This window comes from Salmo trutta, unplaced genomic scaffold (genome assembly GCF_901001165.1).
Source record: "Salmo trutta unplaced genomic scaffold, fSalTru1.1, whole genome shotgun sequence".
NCBI classification, from domain to species: domain Eukaryota; kingdom Metazoa; phylum Chordata; class Actinopteri; order Salmoniformes; family Salmonidae; genus Salmo; species Salmo trutta.
In genome coordinates, this window is record NW_021822911.1 from 6,157,815 (window position 1) to 6,179,110 (window position 21,296).

General features: G+C 43.4%; 1 long non-coding RNA gene across 1 annotated transcript; it reads right to left on the reverse strand.

Moving 5' to 3' along the window:
* LOC115186625 (uncharacterized) lies at positions 1–2,322 on the reverse strand. The gene is made up of 3 exons (XR_003875808.1): positions 1,774–2,322; positions 254–763; positions 1–55 (listed from the first exon to the last, which is right to left on the reverse strand). It is a non-coding gene; the product is annotated as an uncharacterized LOC115186625 (long non-coding RNA).
* Positions 2,323–21,296: the final 18,974 nt, after the last annotated feature.

Consider the following 21,296-nt stretch of genomic DNA (forward strand, 5'->3'; position numbering starts at 1 on the left):
GCATCATGATCTTGTTGAGGCTCCCCAGAGGATCCACGATAGCCACATCTCTCTCCTGTGTGAACAACAAAGTCAGACAGATGGTTAAAGGCCACAACAGCAGAAATCCACTGTAAAAGGTGATGCTGTCTTAAGAGAAGAAGTAAGGCTTCTCTCCTCTGTGTGTTCTCTGATTACCCTTTTAGCTCAGCTGTTGATAAAAAACTAAATCTACAGTCAGATCAGTGATAATGCTTCTCTTCTTTATGATTACCTTGGTGTCTTTTTAACTGGGCCAGTCGAGAGAAACTCTTTCCACAGTCAGAGCAGGAGTAAGGCTTCTCTCCTGTGTGTATTCTCTGATGAACTGTCAGAGACCTTGATGTTGTGAATCTCTTCCCACAGTCATTACAGGGATACAGATTCTCTCCAGTGTGTGTTTTAAGGTGTATTTTTAGCTTTGATAGAATTGGGAAAATCTCCTCACAATGTGGGCAGTGGTGAGACCTCTTAGCTCTGTGATCTTCCTGCTGTTGCTCTCTGGGATGTAGAGAATGGAGACCATGTTGAGACAATCTCCTCCTCCTCTTCTTCTTTAATGTTGACATTCAGCTCCAGTGTTTGACTGCAGTCTTCCAGCTTCACTGATTCCATCTCTGGATCCTGCAGTGCAAACTGGGCTCCACTGTCACAATCAGGACCCAGTGACTGTAGGTTTGGACTCAGTGTGGAAGGAGAGTGGCAGGCTGGGATTGTCCTCACTGTTGACGTTACCGACCTCAGACTGTAGTAATAAAGAGAAAAGGACAGCACAGTTGTTGCGATTTTCCTTATTCTAAAGAATGGTGTGCACCTACCGGAACTTCCTGTTCCCCCCCACTACTACAGTGCAACAGCGACATCTATTGGACTTCATCCTGAAGTGATTTGTCTGTGTTTCTAGTCTAGAGGTTAACTGATCATTTCATGGTATGACTGTAAACACTGATAAAGTATCATATACATCATGTTGGTATGACTGTAAACACTGATAAAGTATCATATACATCATGTTGGTATGACTGTAAACACTGATAAAGTATCATATACATAATGTTGGTATGACTGTAAACACTGATAAAGTACCATATACATCATGTTGGTATGACTGTAAACACTGATAAAGTATCACATCCAAATAATCTCAAAATTAAAATTAAAGTATTATATGGCATTTTAAAGATACTCTACTCGTTAATCCAATCACATTGTCTTATTTCAAAAAGGCTTTACGGTGAAAGAAAAACAGATTATTTTAGCATCTCAGCAAAAAAAAAATTAAAAAGCCATTTTCCAAGCACGATAGCCATCACAAAACCAGATATTCAGCTAAAATTAAGCACAAACCTTTGACAATCTGAATCAGATGACACTCCTAGGACATCATGTTAGACAATACATGCATTTTTTGTTCGATCAAGTTTATATTTACATCCAAAAAAACCAATTTCTACATTGGTGCGTGACGTTCAGAAAATGTTTTCTCCCCACAACATCCGGTGAAAAGGCACATTTAATTTACGGAAGAACTCATAAAACGTTGGGGAAAAAAATGACAACAATTATTTAAAGAATTAGAGATAATCTACTCCTTTATGCAACCACTTTGTCAGATTTCAAAAATAACGTTACGGAAAAAGCAACATTGTTCAATATTGTGAGTCCAGAATTTAGCCTTCAATGCTAAGCTATACAGTTAGCCTTCAACCACGGCGTCGACAAATCTCTAACAATATGTTGGAAATATTTACTGACCTTTTGCTGATCTTCTGGCGGAATGCACTCGGATGGGCTCCCACTTCCACAAGAAAAATGTTCATTTGTTCTGCAAAAGTCCATCATTTATGTCCAAAATAGGTCCGTTTTGTTGACCCGTCCAGAACTACATGTTACCATGCCAATGTGGCGTGGACGCAAATCCGTAGACGAAATGGCCAAAAAATTCCATTACCGTTTGTAGAAACACGTCAAACGATGTTTCCAATCAATCCTTTAGGGTATTTTTTAACGTCAAATGGGGATAATTTAACAACGGGGCTGTAGGTATTCAGTCATACAAGAACAAATAAAAACAACAGCTAAGTCACGTGGATGCGCGTCATAAGACACCTGTTCTCTGATTGGCCAGGGATTGAACGAGACAGAATTTTCTGCCCGGTAACAGATGACGGATTGAAAGCAGTTCCTAAAGATTGTTGACAGCCAATGGAAGAGTCAGGATTCACGTTGCACCTACGATGTCATTGTAGTTTTTTCAAGGTGATTCAAAAGAAAAACTACATTTCGAATTTCTCCCACTTCCTGATTCAAATTTTTCTCAGTTTTTTTTGCCTGCCATATGAGTTCTGTTATACTCACAGACACCATTCAAACAGTTTTAGAAACTTCAGAGTATTTTCTATCCAAATCTACTTATAATATGCATATTCTATTTTATGGGCCAGAGTAGTAACCTGAGGAGGAGAATCACTTAGCCTTTCAACTAATTTTCAAATGATAGGATGCCTATTTAAAAACACTTTTTCAACATTTCAAGATAGCAGTTAATAAGATCAAACTGAACTAAAGACAGCTGTATCATTTTTTTATTCATTTTGACATATTGTTTGGGACCACTTTTTTTGCTCTGTTTGAAGGCTGTCAGCTTCTTCTCAGGAAGAGAATCCCTTAGCCTTTCGACTCATTTTGGGTTAGTTCGACTAATTTTGGGTTAGTTCTCTCAAGAAGAACTAACCCATCTCAACACGACAGAAAGTAAGACAGGGAAACCAATCTCAACATGACAGAAAGTAAGACAGGAGAACCTATTTCAACATGACGGAGAGTCAGTCAGGAGTCCCTGACCTTATCTTCTCTCAAGATGTCTGGTAGGCCCATTTAAATACCTTTTTTGGACATTTCAAGATAGCAGATGTTTGAGTTGGGTCTATTAACACAGCTGTGAGTTGTTATTTTTTTCATTTTTTCATTTTTGACAAAATGAGCACTGCTGGAAGTGACAGATTTTGACTCATATTGAGTGATAAGACTGAGCTATTTAAAAACACTTTTTCAACATTTCAAGATTGCAGTTAGTTCAGTTTGATCTTATTAAAGACAGCTGTATATTATTTTTTTGGACCCCAAAATATTCTATGTTCACGCCCACTTTTTTTGCACTATGTTCTCCTCCTGAGAAGAAGTTGACAGCCTTCAAACATAGTGCAAAAAAAGTGGGCGTGAACATAGAATATTTTGGGGTCCAAAAAAATAATATACAGCTGTCTTTAATAAGATCAAACTGAACTAACTGCTATCTGGTATACTTTTATTTACAAAGCCATTTTGGGTTTACTACCTTTTTATTTGGGCATTTTTATTGTTCAGAAATGTGGTGGGTACTCTCTTCGTTCGCGGGACTTTATCCGAACTGAATTTGGTAAAAGGGCTTTTATGTACTCTGCGCCATCGTCTTGGAATGCCTTACAAAATACTTTTAAACTGCATGAACTTGTCCCGATTGGTATTTTTAAATCACGGATGAATGATCTGGAGACTGATTCCCTGACCTGTCAATGTTTTTAATTTGCTGTTTTTGATTTTGTTATATTCTTTGTTAATTCTATGGTTTTTACTAGATTACTTGTAGTTGTTCATGTTGTTTGTCTGTAATTTTTGTAATGACTTGGCGCTGCCTATCTTGGCCAGGACGCTCTTGAAAAAGAGATTTTAAATCTCAATGAGCCCTTCCTGGTTAAATAAAGGTTAAATTAAATTAAATTAAAAAAATCTTCAAATGTTGTAGGGAACACAGTCTATATATCCTGTTGTATATTTTATTATAGGGAACACAGTCTATATATCCTGTTGTATATTTTATTATAGGGAACACAGTCTATATATCCTGTTGTATATTTTATTATAGGGAACACAGTCTATATATCCTGTTGTATATTTTATTATAGGGAACACAGTCTATATATCCTGTTGTATATTTTATTATAGGGAACACAGTCTATATATCCTGTTGTATATTTTATTATAGGGAACACAGTCTATATATCCTGTTGTATATTTTATTATAGGGAACACAGTCTATATATCCTGTTGTATATTTTATTATAGGGAACACAGTCTATATATCCTGTTGTATATTTTATTATAGGGAACACAGTCTATATATCCTGTTGTATATTTTATTATAGGGAACACAGTCTATATATCCTGTTGTATATTTTACCAAACTAATGTTCTTTCTTTTTTTTGCGTCTTCTACTGTTTTAGTGACAGGCCCGTTTTAGTGACAGGCCCGTTGTAGTGACAGGCCCGTTGTAGTGACAGGCCCGTTTTAGTGACAGGCCCGTTTTAGTGACAGGCCCGTTTTAGTGACAGGCCAGCTTTAGTGACAGGCCAGTTTTAGGGGTGTGAATACTTTCTGAATGCACTGTGTATCAGTATATTAGACTCTCTCTTGATGCAGTGATGTTGTTTTCATCACTTCTGGTTTAACACTGCCATCAGGTGGTGATTGTCCAAACTGCATCCCTGTTAAGATATAAAAAGCAAGAGAGATTGGGGGGAGAGAGAGCAGAGAGAGAGAGAGAGCAGAGGGAGAGAGAGAGCAGAGAGCAGAGGGAGAAAGAGAGCAGAGAGAGGGAAGAGAGCAGAGAGAGAGCAGAGAGAGAGAGTAGAGAGGGAGAGAGAGGAGAGCAGAGCAGACAGTAGAGAGAGCAGAGGACAGAGATGGCAGAGAGAGAGCAGAAAACAGAGAGAGAGAGAGAGCTGTGTGAGAGAGAGAGATGACAGAGAGAGCAGAGGGCAGAGCAGATAGAGCAGAGAACACAGAGAGACAGCTGTGAGAGAGAGGCAGAGAGCAAAGAGAGCAGAGAGAAGAGAGAGCAGAGGGAGAGAGAGAGCAGAGGGAGAGAGAGAGCAGAGTGAGAAGAGAGCAGAGAGAGAGAAGAGAGAGGGCAGAGAACAGAGAGCAGACAGAGAGCAGAGAGAGACTAGAGAGTGAGAGAGGGCAGAGAGAGAAGAGAGCAGAGAACAGAAAGTGAGAAGAGAGCAGAGAGAGCAGAGGGAGAGAGAGCAGAGGGAGAGAGAGCAGAGAACACAGAGAGAGCAGAGATCAGAGAGAGCAGAGATCAGAGAGAGCAGAGAGAGCAGAGAGTGAGAAGAGAGCAGAGAGTGAGAAGAGAGCAGAGAGTGAGAAGAGAGCAGAGAGTGAGAGAGCAGAGGGAGAGAGAGCAGAGGGAGAGAGAGAGCAGAGAGAGAGAGCAGAGAGAGAGAGCAGAGAGAGAGAGAGCAGAGAGAGAGAGAGCAGAGAGAGAGCAGAGAGAGAGCAGAGAGAGAGCAGAGAGAACAGAGAGCATCGAGAGCAGGAAAAGCAGAGAGCAGAGGGAGCAGAGAGAGAGCAGATAGCAGGCTGAGAGAGAGAGCAGAGAGCAGGCTGAGAGAGCAGAGAGAGCAGAGAGAACAGAGAGAGCAGAGAGAGCAGAGAGAACAGAGAACAGAGAGAGAGAGGGAGAGCAGAGAGCAGAGAGAGAGAGAGCGGAGAACAGAGAGCAGAGAGAGAGAGAGCGGAGAACAGAGAGCAGAGAGAGAGCAGAGAGCAGAGAGAGCAGAGAGCAGGCTGAGAGAGCAGAGAGAGACTAGAGAGTGAGAGAGAGAAGAGAGGGCAGAGAGAGCAGAGAGCAGAGAACAGAAAGTGAGAAGAGAGCAGAGAGAGCAGAGGGAGAGAGAGCAGAGGGAGAGAGAGCAGAGAACACAGAGAGAGCAGAGATCAGAGAGAGCAGAGAGAGAGCAGAGAGAGAGAGAGCAGAGGGAGAGAGAGCAGAGAGAGAGAGAGCAGAGAGAGAGAGAGCAGAGAGAGAGAGAGCAGAGAGAGAGAGAGCAGAGAGAGAGAGAGCAGAGAGAGAGAGCAGAGAGAGAGAGCAGAGAGAGAGTGAGAAGAGAGCAGAGAGTGAGAAGAAAGAGGGCAGAGAGAGCAGAGAGAGCAGAGAGGGCAGAGAGAGAGCAGAGATAAGAGAGAGAGCAGCAGAGAGAGAGCAGAGAGCAAAGAGAGAGAGAGCAGAGTGAGAAAGAGAGAGCAGAGAGTGAGAAAGAGAGCAGCAAAAGCAGAGAGCAGAGCGAGAGAGCAGAGAGAGAGCAGAGAGGGAGCAGAGAGAGAGCAGAGAGAACAGAGAGCATAGAGAGCAGGAAAAGCAGAGAGCAGAGGGAGCAGAGAGAGAGCAGATAGCAGGCTGAGAGAGAGAGCAGAGAGCAGGCTGAGAGAGCAGAGAGAGAGCAGATAGCAGGCTGAGAGAGAGAGCAGAGAGGGCAGAGAGCAGAGAGAGCAGAGAGAACAGAGAGAGAGAGGGAGAGCAGAGAACAGAGAGAGAGAGAGCAAAGAGGGCAGAGAGCAGAGAGAGCAGAGAGAACAGAGAGAGAGGGAGAGCAGAGAACAGAGAGAGCAGAGAGAGAGAGAGCGGAGAACAGAGAGCAGAGAGAGAGCAGAGAGAGCAGAGGGAAAGAAAAGAGAGAGAGAGCAGAGAGAGCGAGAAGAGAGGGCAGAGAGAGAAGAGAGCAGAGAGAGAGAGCACAGAGAGAGAGCACAGAGAGAGAGAGCACAGAGAGCACAGAGGGCAGAGAGAGCAGAGATAAGAGAGAGCAGCAGAGCATTGAGAGCAGTGAGAGAGCCGAGCGAGCAGAGCAGAGAGCGAGCAGAGCAGAGAGAGAGCAGAGAGTGAGAGAGAGAGAGAGCAGAGAGTGAGAAAGAGAGAGCAGAGAGAGAGAGCAGAGAGGGAGCAGAGAGAGAGCATAGAGAGCAGGAAAAGCAGAGAGCAGAGAGAGCAGAGAGAGAGAACAGAGGGAGCAGAGAGATAGAGAGCAGAGAGCAGTGAGAGAGAGATAGAAAGCAGAGAGCAGAGAGCGAGAGCAGAGGGAGCAGAGAGAACAGAGAGCATAGAGAGCAGGCAAAGCAGAGAGCAGAGAGAGAGAGCAGAGAGGGAGCAGAGAGAGGGAGCAGAGAACAGAGAGCAGAGAGTGAGAAGAGTGACCTTGCATCACAACACTCTGTTGCTATAGTGACCCTACATCACAACACTGTTGCTATAGTGACCCTGCATCCCAACACTGTTGCTATAGTGACCCTGCATCACAACACTGTTGCTATAGTGACCCTGCATCACAACACTGTTGCTATAGTGACCCTGCATCACAACACTCTGTTACTATAGTGATCCTGCATCACAACATTATGTTGCTATAGTGACCCTGCATCACAACACTCTGTTGCTATAGTAACCCTGCATCACAACACTCTGTTGCTATAGTAACCCTGCATCACAACACTCTGTTGTACATATTTAATTGTTTTGTATTTCATTTCATATTTGACAGAGACATGATGTAAAATCAATAACTAAACTGTTTATACAATTAACACGTCTTTTCTTGTTTCAAGTATGTTTTATTATGAAAAGTACAATATAACCATGTATACTTGTACAACTATGGAGCGTATGTCCACATATAATTATACAATTTGTTATTCAACATAAAAGACAACAAATGATCACATTGGTATTTTAACAGTGTTATTGTAAGAGGTCCTGGGTCAAGGTCCTCACAATTATAGGAAGACGCGCGCATGTGTGTGTGTGTGAGAGTGTGTCCAGTGAGTGTGTGTGTGTGTTTGAGTTTGTCCAGTGTGTGTGTGTTTGTCCAGTGTGTGTGTGTGTGTGTGTTTGTCCAGTGTGTGTGTGTGTGTGTGTTTGTCCAGTGTGTGTGTATCCAGTGTGTGTTTGTGTGTGTGTGTGTGTGTGTGTGTGTCCTGTTTGTCCAGTGTGTGTGTGTGTTTGTCCAGTGAGTGTGTGTGTGTCCAGTGTGTGTTTGTCCAGTGTGTGTGTGTGTGTGTGTGTGTGTGTGTGTGTTTGTCCAGTGTGTGTGTGTGTTTGTTTGTCCAGTGTGTGTGTGTGTGTTTGTCCAGTGTGTGTGTGTGTGTTTGTCCAGTGTGTGTGTGTGTGTGTGTGAGTCCAGTGTGTGTGTGTGTGTGTGTGTGTTGTCCAGTGTGTGTGTGTGTGTGTCCAGTGTGTGTGTGTGTGTGTGTGTTTGTCCAGTGTGTGTGTGTGTGTGTGTTTGTCCAGTGTGTGTGTGTGTGTGTGTGTTTGTTGTGTGTGTGTGTGTGTGTGTGTCTTTGTCCAGTGTGTGTGTGTGTGTGTGTGTGTTTGTCCAGTGTGTGTGTGTGTGTGTGTGTTTGTCCAGTGTGTGTGTGTGTTCAGTGTGTGTGTGTGTGTGTGTGTGTGTGTCCAGTGTGTGTGTCCAGTGTGTGTGTGTGTGTTTGTCCAGTGCGTGGGTGTTTGTCCTGTGTGTGTGTGTGTGTGTGTGTGTGTGTGTGTGTGTGTGTGTGTCCTGTGTGTGTGTTTGTCCAGTGTGTGTGTGTGTGTGTGTGTGTGTGTGTGTCCAGTGTGTGTGTGTGTGTGTGTGTGTGTGTGTGTGTCCAGTGTGTGTGTCCAGTGTGTGTGTGTGTGTCCAGTGTGTGTGTGTGTGTTTGTCCAGTGTGTGTGTGTGTGTGTGTTTGTCGTGTGTGTGTGTGTGTGTGTGTGTCTTTGTCCAGTGTGTGTGTGTGTGTGTGTGTGTTTGTCCAGTGTGTGTGTGTGTGTGTTTGTCCAGTGTGTGTGTGTGTGTGTTTGTCCAGTGTGTGTGTGTGTGTGTGTGTGTGTGTGTGTTTGTCCAGTGTGTGTGTTTGTCCAGTGTGTGTGTGTGTGTGTTTGTCCAGTGTGTGTGTGTGTGTGTGTTTGTCCAGTGTGTGTGTGTATGTGTGTTTGTCCAGTGTGTGTGTGTGTGTGTTTGTGTGTGTGTGTGTTTGTCCAGTGTGTGTGTGTGTGTGTCCAGTGTGTGTGTGTGTCCAGTGTGTGTGTGTGTGTGTTTGTCCAGTGTGTGTGTGTGTGTGTGTGTGTGTGTGTTTGTCCAGTGTGTGTGTGTTTGTCCTGTGTGTGTGTGTGGGTGTTTGTCCTGTGTGTGTGTGTGTGTCCTGTGTGTGTGTGTGTGTCCTGTGTGTGTGTGTGTGTCCTGTGTGTGTGTGTGTGTGTGGGTGTTTGTCCTGTGTGTGTGTGTGTGTCCTGTGTGTGTGTCCTGTGTGTGTGTGTGTGTCCTGTGTGTGTGTCCTGTGTGTGTGTGTTTGTCCAGTGTGTGTGTGTGTGTGTGTGTGTGTGTTTGTCCAGTGTGTGTGTGTGTGTGTGTGTGTGTGTGTGTGTGTGTGTGTCCAGTGTGTGTGTGTGTCCAGTGTGTGTGTGTGTGTTTGTCCAGTGTGTGTGTGTGTGTGTGTGTGTGTGTGTGTGTTTGTCCAGTGTGTGTGTGTTTGTCCTGTGTGTGCGTGTGTGTGTGTGGGTGTTTGTCCTGTGTGTGTGTGTGTGTCCTGTGTGTGTGTGTGTGTGTCCTGTGTGTGTGTGTGTGTGTGTGTCCTGTGTGTGTGTGTGTTTGTCCAGTGTGTGTGTGTGTGTGTGTGTCCAGTGTGTGTGTGTGTGTGTCCAGTTATTATTTCAGTGACACTGAGTCGCCAACATAATGAACCCTAAACCCTGGATAGAGGGGCTCAGTGAATGTGGAGGTGAATGTGATCAGGTGGGTCAGTGTGTCAGAGGAGGCTCTATAGAAGGACAGAGTGCCGGCTGGCCAGTCCAGATACACTCCTACTCTGTGGGAGCTGGAGGAGGGGACGTCTATGGTAGTGGGATTATTATTATGCCTGGCAGAGTAACTGTTGTCAGAGCAGAACAGACTCCAGGACTTGTCATTGTATCCAAGCCAACAGTCCTTACCCCCTCCTCTCCTGCTGATTCCTTTATATGTCACTCCTATAAGAGCCCCCCCACTCCACTCTACCTCCCAGTAACAGCTCCCAGTCAGACCCTCTCTACACAGCACCTGTCCACAGACCTCAAATCTCTCTGGGTGATCAGGATACGGCTGCTCCTCTCTCCTCCATGTCACCTTTCTGTTCTCCTCAGACAGAGAGAGGAGTCTGTTCACTGTGTTTAGGTCCAGTGTGAGATCACAGACATCTGATGGATGAAACCAGACACAATATTAGAAATCATCATCATTCACATTAGAATGTTAACTCACTTTTCACTAATTCATTTAATGTAGATGTTTCTAGGTATCAAAAGGAGAAGTTAAGGTAACTTGAGACTTGTTGAATGATCATATGTTATACTGTATGGTAATATAAAACACACTTATTCCCATTAATTACACACACACACACACACACACACACACACACACAGGCACACACACAGACAAACACATTGTCATATCAACTCTTTGTAAACTTTGGTTTAACTGATTTCTGTTTCTGTAGAACTACGGCTGATATTTAATATGACCTTTAATTAATATAATAAGTCAGTAATGATGGTGGTCTTTGACTTAACTTGAATTAAGACTTATTCTTAGTCATATTCTTCACAGCAGTCAACACTCACATTTTCTAAGTCCAGGTTTCATTGTGTTCTCTCCACCATGTTCCACACTGTAGCGGTAAGCAGAAAAACAGACAGTCATTGAGGGATACACCTGAACTCACACACACACACACACACACACACACACACACACACACACACACACACACACACACACACACACACACACACACACACACACACACACAGACACAGACACAGACACAGACACAGACACAGACACAGACACAGACACACATCACTTTGTCCAAGTGGTGGTCAGAATGTTTGTCTTAACTAGCCTGAAAAGTCAAACATGTCTGATATGAACATTGACATAAACCCTCAACATACTTGAGTTTCTCCAGTCTGAAGTGTGGATCCTCCAGTCGAGCAGAGAGCAGTCTGACTCCTGAGTCTCCTGGGTGATTGTAGCTCAGGTCCAGCTCTCTCAGGTGTGAGGGGTTTGACCTCAGAGCTGAGACCAGAGAAGCACAGCCTTCCTCTGTGACTAGACATCTTGACAGCCTGCAAAGAGAAAAAGATTAACATTTTCATATATCAGTGTCATGAAACCTGCCATTTCTATTCATAAATTGGTGTATCATTATTATAAATGATCAGAATACTACTTGTAACAAATAAAAATGTAAAAATATAATACAAATATTTGAGTAGACTGACCAGACCAGTTTAAAAACAGTATCAGTCAAAAGACAGACAGTGAGGTATCAGATTTAGATTGTATTGAGTATACAGTCCACACCATATATATTTTGTCAGTGAAGATAACATTTTAAATGTGTCTCTAAACTCCAACATTTTGGATTTCAGATCAAATGTTTCATATGAGGTGACAGTATATAATGTCACCTTTTATTTGAGGATATTTTCATACATTTCTGTTTCACCATTTACAAAAATCAAAGCACTTTATGTATCTAGTCCCCCTATTTAAAGAAGTCATATGTTTTCTGACCAATTCACTCATAGTGGCTTAAAGTAGTCACAAGTTGAGTATTTTATCCGATATTCCTTGAACGCAGCGACTACATCAAGCTTGTGACTCAAACTCGTTGATCGATTTTGCAGTTTGTTTTCGTTGCGTTTTGGGTTGTGTTTTGCCCAATATTAAAATGGTGGATGGTGTAACGTCTGCTTCCAGCTCACACTCTCAAACACGTAGATCCCCCTGAACGCAGATCAGAATTCTAATCACCTGTTCACACACCTGTATGTCATTATCAAACTCTATTTAGTTCAGTTCTTTGCGCCCCCATCATTGTGAAGTGTTGTTTGTTTTGCGACACAAGGCTATTCGGAGCGCTGAGTTTCCTTTAATTTACTCCTCCCGTGTATGATGTTGTTGCCTGCCTCCCTAACAACGCCTTTTGCCTATTCCCTGCCTGTACCTTAGCCTATTGGATTTCCTGTTATCAACCTATTCCCTGCCTGTACCTTAGCCCATTGGATTTCCTGTTATCAGCCTATTCCCTGCCTGTACCTTAGCCTATTGGATTTCCTGTTATCAACCTATTCCCTGCCTGTACCTTAGCCTATAGGATTTCCTGTTATCAACCTATTGCCTGATCTCCCGGACCACGGCCTTTTCCCTGCCTGTTGCCTTTTTGGACCCTTTTTGATCTTCTGCCTGCCCCTGGACCTGTGGTCCTTTACAATAAACAACTGCTGAGCCCTGGACCTGTGGTCCTTTACAATAAACACCTGCTGAGCCCTGGACCTGTGGTCCTTTACAATAAACACCTGCTGAGCCCTGGACCTGTGGTCCTTTACAATAAACACCTGCTGAGCCCTGGACCTGTGGTCCTTTACAAAAAACACCTGCTGAGCCCTGCACTTGAAACCAGCTCTCTGTCTCCCATCGTGTTCATTTCAGATGGTTACTGGAGTCATTTTATTTATAATTGAGTAGATAACAGGTTTCTAAACACTACAAAATTAAACCTGATGATTCCATTATTCATGAATGAAAGTTACAGAGGCTACAACAAAACATGCTAACCTCTCACCATTACCAATAACAGAGGCTACAACAAAACATGCTAACCTCTCACCATTACCAATAACAGGGGATACAACAAAACATGCTAACCTCTCACCATTACCAATAACAGAGACTACAACAAAACATGCTAACCTCTCACCATTACCAATAACAGAGGCTACAACAAAACACGCTAACCTCTCACCATTACCAATAACAGAGGATACAACAAAACATGCTAACCTCTCACCATTACCAATAACAGAGGCTACAACAAAACATGCTAACCTCTCACCATTACCAATAACAGAGGATACAACAAAACATGCTAACCTCTCACCATTACCAATAACAGAGGCTACAACAAAACATGCTAACCTCTCACCATTACCAATAACAGAGGATACAACAAAACATGCTAACCTCTCACCATTACCAATAACAGAGACTACAACAAAACATGCTAACCTCTCACCATTACCAATAACAGAGGATACAACAAAACACTTGTTGACCAACTACAGGAATACTGACCTCAGAGTCTCCAGTCTGCAGTGTGGATCCTTCAGTCCAGCAGAGAGCAGCTTCACTCCTGAATCCTTCAGGTCATTGTTACTCAGGTCCAGCTCTCTCAGGTGTGAGGGGTTTGAACTGAGAACTGAGGCCAACACTTTCCAGGATGTGTCTGTGAGTTTACAGCCAGTGAGTCTGCCAACACAGAAGAAATACAATGACAGATAGGTTGTATTAAAATGATACGCTTAGCTTTCTCTGTTTACACTGTACCCGTTTACAAATAATGTGTTGGGTTTGACCCCCGAGCTGAGACCAGAGAAGCACAGCCTTCCTCTGTGACTAGACAGCCTGACAGCCTGCAAAGAGTCAAATCATATTAAAACCACACTGATATTCTTTGGTGGTGAAAATAGTGGCAGTATATTTTTTTCTACAATTTCAGATACATCCGTGTCCTGAAACCTGCCATATCTGTTCGTAAATGAATGTATCATTATTATAAATGATCATAATACTACTTTTAGATAGAGACATTTAAATGTGTCTATGTACTCCAGCATTTTGGACTTCAGATCAAATGTTTCATATGAGGTGACAGTATATAATGTCACCTTTTTTTTTGAGGGTATTTTCATACATATCTGTTGCACGTTTTGAAATTAAAGCACTTTATGTATCTAGTCCCCCATTTGAAGAAGTCATAAGTATTCTGACCAATTAATTTATAGTTTATTAAAGTTACAGGAATACTGACCTCAGAGTCTCCAGTTTACAGTGGGGATTCCCCAGTACAGCAGAGAGCAGCGTCACTCCTGAATGCTTCAGGTTAATGTTACTCAGGTCCAGCTCTCTCAGGTGTGAGGGGTTTGACTCCAGAGCTGAGACCAGAGAAGTACAGCCTTCCTCTGTGACTCCACAGCCTGACAGCCTGACAAAGAGATCATCATGACTTCACAAACACACTGTTAAAACCTGTTAGGGCTAGGGGGCAGTATTTATACTGCCGGATAAAAAACGGCTTTGGATAGAAAACACCCTAAAGTTTCTAAAACTGTTTGAATGGTGTCTGTGAGTATAACAGAACTCATATGGCAGGCAAAAACCTGAGAAGATTCCTTACAGGAAGTACCCTCTCTGACCATTCCTTGAGCTTCTTGGCTCTGTTTATTGAAAACTGAGGATCTTTGCTGTAACGGAAAAAGCTGAATGATGTAATTCCAGCCACTGGCTGAAAAACATTAGCGCCTTTGGACCTTTGGTCGATCAGAGGACCTTTAAGCTAAAACACAGATTCCCGGTCGGAATATTATTGCTTTTTTACGAGAAAAATGGCATAAAAATTGATTTTAAACAGCGGTTGACATGCTTCGAAGTACGGTAATGGAATATTTTGATTTTTTTTGTCACGAAATGCGTCGTGCGCGTCACCCTTCTTTACCATTCGGATAGTGTCTTGAACGCATGAACAAAACAGAGGATATTTGGATATAACTATGGATTATTTGGGACCAAACCAACATTTGTTATTGAAGTAGAAGTCCTGGGAGTGCATTCTGACGAAGAACAGCAAAGGTAATAACATTTTTCTTATAGTAAATCTGACTTTGGTGAGTGCTAAACTTGGTGGGTGTGTAAATAGCTAGCCCTGTGATGCCGGGCTATCTACTTAGAATATTGAAAAATGTGCTTTCACCGAAAAGCTATTTTAAAATCGGACATAGCGAGTGCATAGAGGAGTTCTGTATCTATAATTCTTAAAATAATTTTTATGTTTTTTGTGAACGTTTATCGTGAGTAATTTAGTAAATTCACAGGAAGTTTGCGGGGGGTATGCTAGTTCTGAACGTCACATGCTAATGTAAAAAGCTGGTTTTTGATATAAATATGAACTTGATTGAACAAACATGCATGTATTGTATAACATAATGTCCTAAGATTGTCATCTGATGAAGATCCTCAAAGGTTAGTGCTGCATGTAGCTGTGGTTTGGGTTTATGTGACATTATATGCTAGCTTGAAAAATTGGTGTCTGATTATTTCTTGCTGGGTACTCTGCTGACATAATCTAATGTTTTGCTTTCGTTGTAAAGCCTTTTTGAAATCGGACAGTGTGGTTAGATTAACGAGAGTCTTGTCTTTAAAATGGTGTAAAATAGTCATATGTTTGAGAAATTGAAGTAATAGCATTTCTAAGGTATTTGAATAACGCGCCACGGGATTCAACTGGCTGTTACGTAGGTGGGACGAAATCGTCCCACTGGCCCTAGAGAAGTTAATTTAACAAGTAGTGTAGAAGGACAATTAACCTTTAATTGTAATTGATATGTGAAAATTAACATAGAATATCCAGTTCGTTTACTGTAACACCCCCAAGGTCCTGTGGTGAAACGAGTATTGCTGTGCAAGGTATTGGGCAACAGCTTTTGTCCAGTGTGTGTGTGTCCAGTGTGTGACCTGTGTGTGTGTGTGTGTCCAGTGTGTGTGTGTCCAGTGTGTGACCTGTGTGTGTGTGTGTCCAGTTTGTGTGTGTCTCCAGTGTGTCCAGTGTGTGTGTGTCCAGTATGCGTCTAGTGTGTCCAGTGTGTGCCCAGTGTGTGTCCAGTGTGTGTGCGTGTGTGTGTGTCCATTGTGTGCGTGTGTGTGTGCCCAGTGTGTGTGTGTGTAAAAGTGTGTCCAGTGTGTGTCCATTGTGTATGTCCATTGTGTGTCCAATGTGTGTTTGAGAGGACACACACAATGGGCACACACACACACACACACACACACTCACACACACTCACAAAAACATCTTGTGGTGTTCTGCCCTTTTTTTTCAAAGAAGGTGTAGCAGTCAGACGTCTTTGTCTTTGTCTTTGTCTTGTCGTGTCCCTTGTATATATATTTTTATATATTTTTCTTTGCATATCTTTTAAAAAATATTTTCCTAAACCTCAACTTTTAAATACTCTCCTGCAACCCGCCTCACCCAATGTGGCGTGGATCTGTTTTTTCTAAAGTATTTCTATTTACTTCGGATCTGGAATCCCTCAACTGAAGATAGCCAGCTAACTACCTACCAGCTATCAGTCAGCAAACCATTGCTAGCGGTCATCAGCTAAACTTTAGCTCAGAAAGCTCTCGCCAGTTCGTACAACGTGACTCAAACCAGAGCATAACGGACCTATTTTTCTCTCCATATCCTCGGATTCCTACCGCAAACTCTGAAACTTTTCATCTGGATCTTCGCAACTAGCTAACCGCAATCCCGGTGACTACTCCTGGCTAGCGTTTCCATCCCGGAGCAAGCACCAATTAGCCTGAAGCTAGCCCGGCTAGGGCTCCTGGGCTACCACCGAAGCCCACTCCCGGGCTACAATATCCGGACCCCTTCTACTGCTGGTACAGGGCACGGAACCCCGCCGATCCTCTACGACTGGAATACCGACATAATCTGCCCGAGGATTCCAACAGGCCCCTCAGGCGCGACGTCCGCTGAAGGCCCATTCTGCTAACCGCGGCCTGCTAGCTATCGAGAGCTACTTGGAACCCCACCTTCCACGACTGGTCTATCGACGTCACTGCACGACATCCCCCAAAGGCCCTTCTGCTAACTTGCTAGCCCCGGTCTGCTAACTGCTAGCTTGCTAGCCCCAGTCTGCTAACTGCTAGCTTGCTAGCCCCGGTCTGCTAACTGCTAGCTTGTTAGCCCCAGCCTACTAACTGCTAGCTTGTTAGCCCCGGCCTGCTAAATGTCTGAATCGCCGTGTCCCCAGCTGGCCCAACCACTCACTGGACCCATATGATCACTTGGCTACGCATGCCTCTCTCTAATATCAATATGCCTCGTCCATTACTGTGCTGGTTAGTGATTACTGTCTTACTTCACTGTAGAGCCTCTAGCCCTACTCAATATGCCTTAACTAACCATGTTGTTCCATCTCCTATATATGCCATGACATCACCTGGTTTAAACGTTTCTAGAGACTATATCTCTCTCATCATTACTCAATGCCTAGGTTTACCTCCAATGTACTCACATCCTACCTTACCTTTGTCTGTACACTATGCCTTGAGTCTACGCTATCGTGCCCAGAAACCTGCTCCTTTTACTCTCTGTTCTGAACGTGCTAGACGGCCATTTCGTAAATCCTTTAGCCGTACCCTTAACCTTCTTCTCATCTGTTCCTCTGGTGATGTAGAGGTTAATCCAGGTCCTGCAGTGCCTAGCTCCACTCCCACTCCCCAGGTGCTCTCATTTGTTGACTTCTGTAACCGTAAAAGCCTTGGTTTCATGCATGTTAACATTAGAAGTCTACTCCCTAAGTTTGTTTTACTCACTGCTTTAGCACACTCTGCCAACCCAGATATCTTAGCCGTGTCTGAATCCTGGTTTAGGAAAACCACCAAAAACCCTGAAATCTCCATCCCTAACTATAACATTTTCCGCCAAGATAGAACTGCCAAAGGGGGCGGTGTTGCAATCTACTGCAAAGATAGCCTGCAGAGCTTTGTCTATCCAGGTCTGTACCTAAACAATTTGAGCTTCTACTTCTAAAAATGCACCTTTCCAGAGACAAGTCTCTCACCATTGCCGCTTGCTACAGACCACCCTCTGCCCCCAGCTGTGCCCTCGACACCATATTTGAATTGATTGCCCCCCATCTATCGTCTGAGCTCATGCTGCTAGGTGACCTAAACTGGGACATGCTTAACACCCCGGCCATCCTACAATCTAAGCATGATGCCCTCAATCTCACACAAATTATCAATGAACCTACCAGGTACAACCCCAAATCCGTAAACATGGGCACCCTCATAAATATCATCCTAACTAACTCGCCCTCCAAATACACCTCTGCTGTGTTCAATCAAGATCTCAGCAATCACTGCCTCATTGCCTGCATCCGTAATGGGTCTGCGATCAAACAACCACCACTCATCACTGTCAAACGCTCCCTAAATCACTTCTGCGGGGTAACCTGGAATGACATTGACCTCATCCCATCAGTAGAGGATGCCTGGTTATTCTTTAAAAGTGCCTTACTAGGGTAGGGGGCAGCATTCGACATTTTGGATGAAAAGCGTGCCCAAAGTAAACTGCCTGCTACCCAGGCCCAGAAGCTAGGATATGCATATAATTGGTAGATTTGGATAGAAAACACTCTAAAGGTTCCAAAACTGTTAAAATAATGTCTATGAGTTTAACAGAACTGATATGGCAGGCAGAAATCAGAGTAAAATCCATCCAGGAAGTGCTATTATTTTGAAATGGCTGTTTTTCCATTGAAAGCCTATCCACCATACAAAGACTTATGACCCAGTTCACGATCCCTATGGCTTCCACTACATGTGGCCAGTCTTTAGGCATTGTTTCAGGCTTTTACTCTGAAAAATGAGGGAAAAACACCACTTTCAATGAGAGGACAGTGGACATTTCTAGAAATGAGTCCAGCGCGTGACCGAGAGCGTGCCTTTCTTGTTTGTCTTTTTCTTTTGATGAAGCTATTGTCCGGTTGAAATATGATCGATTATTTATGACAAAAACAAGCTGATCATTGATTATAAACATCGTTTGACACGTTTCTACGAACTTTTATGGTACTTTTTAGATTTTTCGTCTGCATGCTGTGACCGCGTTTTGTTCCAATGGATTAGGTTTTTGGACATAAAGAGGGACATTATCGAACAAAACGAACATTTATTGTGTAACATGGAGTCTTGGGAGTACAACCATATGAAGATCATCAAAGGTAAGTGATTATTTTTATCGCTATTTCTGACTTTTGTTACTCCTCTACTTGGCTGGTTACTGTTTGTAATGATTTGTCTGCTGGGCGCTGTTCTCAGATAATCGCATGGTTTGCTTTCGCCGTAAAGTCTTTTTGAAATCTGACACCGTGGTTGGATTAACAAGAAGTTAATCTTTAAACCGATGTATAACACTTGTATGTTTTATGAATTTTTATATTGATGAAAATGTGCGTCCCACACCCCCTAGAGAGGTATAATAAGCTCCATTCAAAACATTTTGAACTAGGAATAGATATAGTCCTTGGTTCACTCCAGACCTGTCTGCCCTTGACCAGCACAAGAACATCCTGTGGCGTTCTGCATTGGCATCGAATAGCCCCCGTGATATGCAACTTTTCAGGGAAGTTAGGAACAAGTATACACAGGTAGTTAGGAAAGCTAAGGCTAGCTTTTTCAAACAGAAATTTGCATCCTGTAGTACAAACTCAAAAAAGTTCTGGGACACTGTAAAGTCCATGGAGAATAAGAGCACCTCCTCCCAACTGCCCACTGCTCTGAGGCTAGGAAACACTGTTATCAACGATAAATCCACTATAATTGAAAATTTCAATAAGCATTTCTCTACGGCTGGCCATGCTTTCCACCTGGTTACCCCTACCCCGGTCAATTGCCCGGCACCCTGCACAGCAACCCGCTAAAGCCCCCACCATTTCTCCTTCACTCAAATGCAGATAGCTGATGTTCTGAAAGTGCTGCAAAATCTGGATCCCTACAAATCAGCTGGGCTAGACAATCTGGACCCTCTCTTTCTAAAATGATCCGCCGAAATTGTTGCAACCCCTATTACTAGCCTGTTCAACCTCTTTCATGTCGTCTGAGATCCCCAAAGATTGGAAAGCTTCCGCGGTCATCCCCCTCTTCAAAGGGGGATACACTCTAGACCCAAACTGTTATAGACTTATATCCATCCTGCCCTGCCTTTCTAAAATCTTTGAAAGCCAAGTTAACAAACAGATTACCGACCATTTCAAATCCCACCGTACCTTCTCCGCTATGCAATCTGGTTTCAGAGCTGGTCATGGGTGCACCTCAGCCACGCTCAAGGTCCGAAACGATATCATAACTGCCATCGATAAAAGACAGTACTGTGCAGACGTATTCATCGACCTGGCCAAGGCTTTCAACTCTGCCAATTAACGCACTGTTATCGGCAGACTCAATAGCCTTGGCTTCTCAAATGACTGCCTCGCCTGTTTCACCAACTACTTCTCAGATAGAGCTCAGTGTGTCAAATCGGAGGGCCTGTTGTCCGGACCTCTGGCAGTCTCTATGGGGGTGCCACAGGGTTCAATTCTCAGGCCGACTCTCTTGTCTGTATATATATCAATGATGTTGCTCTTGTTGCTGGTGATTCTCTGATCCACCTCTACGCAGGTGACACCATTCTGTATACTTCTGGCCCTTCTTTGGACACTGTGCTAACAAACTTCCACACGAGCTTCAATGCCATACAACACTCCTTCCGTGGCCTCCAATTGCTCTTAAATGCAAGCAAAACTAAATGCATGATATTCAACCGATCGCTGCCCACACCTACCCACCCGTCCAGCATCACTACTCTGGACGGCTCGGCCTTAGTATATGTGGACAACTACAAATACCTAGGTGTCTGGTTAGACTGTAAACTCTCCTTCCAGACTCACATTAAGCATCTCCAATCCAAAATTAAATCTAGAATTGGCTTCCTATTTCACAACAAAGCCTCCTTCACTCATGCTGCCAAACATACCCTCGTAAAACTGACCATCCTACCGATCCTTGACTTCGGTGATGTCATTTACAAAATAGCCCCCAACACTCTACTCAGTAAACTGGATGCAGTCTATCACAGTGCCATCCATTTTATCACCAAAGCCCAATATACTACCCACCACTGCGACCTGTATGCTCTCGTTGGCTGGCCCTCACTACATATCCGTCGCCAAACCCACTGGCTCCAGGTCATCTATAAGTCTCTGCTAGGTAAAGCCCTGCTTTATCTCAGCTTACTGGTCACCATAGCAACACCCACCCGTAGCACGCGCTCCAGCAGGTATATTTCACTGGTCATCCCCAAAGCCAACACTTGCTTTAGCCGCCTTTCCTTCCAGTTCTCTGCTGCCAATGACTGGAACGAATTGCAAAAATCTCTGAAGCTGGAGTCTTATATCTCCCTATCTAACTTACAGAATCAGCTGTCGTAGCAGCTTACCGATCACTGTACCTGCACATAGCCAATCTGTAAATAGCACACCTGACTACCTCATCCCCATATTATTACTTACACTCTTGCTCTTTTCCACCCCAATCTCTCTACTTGCACATCTATCACTCCAGTATTAATGCTAAATTGTAATTATTTTCGCCTCTATGGCCTATTTATTGCCTACCTCCCTACTCTTCTACATTTGCACAAACTGTACATAGATCTTTCTATTTTTCTTTTATTTTGTGTTATTGACTGTACTTTTCTTTATGTGTAAATCTGTGTTTGTTTTTGTCGCATTGCTTTGCTTTATCTTGACCAGGTCTCAGTTGTAAATGAGAACTTGTTCTCAACT